General features: G+C 38.8%; 1 pseudogene; it reads right to left on the reverse strand.

The window, feature by feature from the left end:
* Nucleotides 1-1,138, reverse strand: part of LOC107696255 (dedicator of cytokinesis protein 4-like) — an 82,311-nt pseudogene that overhangs the window by 1,839 nt on the left and 79,334 nt on the right.

Genomic DNA, 1,138 nt, shown 5'->3' on the forward strand with positions numbered 1-1,138 from the left:
TCGTGCTACAATAATGCGCTCTTGACATTTATCATTAAAATAACGCCATAATATTCCAGCATACGGCATTCGCATTGAACAAGAGTGAATGGTTTGTCCACGTTTTTTTTTCATCGCTGTTGTTGTAATGTATTGGGAAGCCAGAATGCGCATCCATCAACAGAAACATATATTAGCCGAACCCTGTTTGTTTTACGTGTTATTTATAGCAAACCATATTACAGATGCGTTGTCAGATTTAAGTTAAACCGCGGTCCCAGTGTGTGCCGTGTGTGGAGAACCGTACGGTTAGATTTTTTTTCCGCGAACCGTTCCATCTCTAATATATATATAAATGTTTCTACGCAATATACAGTATTAGTTGTTGCTAGGTGGTTATTAAGGTGTTCTGGGTGGTTACTTACAGACTCAAATCAAAGAGCCCAACTTTTTTGAACTGTTTAAAAAATATATTATGGTCTCTAGATGTGGCTTGGGTCCCTCTTTCAATGTAAGTTTATGAGAATTTGAAATATCATAATCAATCCTTGGTGGACAAAAATGAAGCCCCACCCTACATTATTCCCACAGAATGTTCAGTTTGACATCTAACTGTTAAACAGTGCTGGTGGAAGCGCTCTGACCTGTGTGGGGTCCAGTGGGCTAGAGAAAATGCCGCTGCAGAGTCTGTCCCGTGGAGACAGGCAGGCGTTCTCTCTGGAGTGTTTGTGCTTGTCAGACGGCAGTGGAGAAGCTAATGAAGAGGAATAAAGGCACATAGTGCGAGAGTTGAAAAGATACGAAATAACAAGAGGAAACGAAGCAATGCTCCAAAATGATGCCAATTATGTTGCAGGGCGCTGTAAGCACTGCTTGCTTTCAAGTGCCAGATTGCTTATAGTTTATTGAATTCACTCACCTCTATTGCTGGAGGGAGCAGAGCTGTTCACATTGTGTGAGCCAGAGTGATTTGAGCTGAGACTTGAGGTAGACGGACTGGGCTAGAAAAAGACAACAGATATGTATTGTGATTTTTTTTCTTTTTTTTCTTTCATGAAGTAAATAAGCTAAGATTTAAAAAAATGGCCATATAAATATAAATGATCATAATATAAATACATTTTAACAAATAGCATATTATGCTATTATACATAATTGT

Source organism: Sinocyclocheilus anshuiensis, unplaced genomic scaffold (assembly GCF_001515605.1).
Source record: "Sinocyclocheilus anshuiensis isolate Anshui unplaced genomic scaffold, SAMN03320099.WGS_v1.1 scaffold778, whole genome shotgun sequence".
NCBI lineage: Eukaryota > Metazoa > Chordata > Actinopteri > Cypriniformes > Cyprinidae > Sinocyclocheilus > Sinocyclocheilus anshuiensis.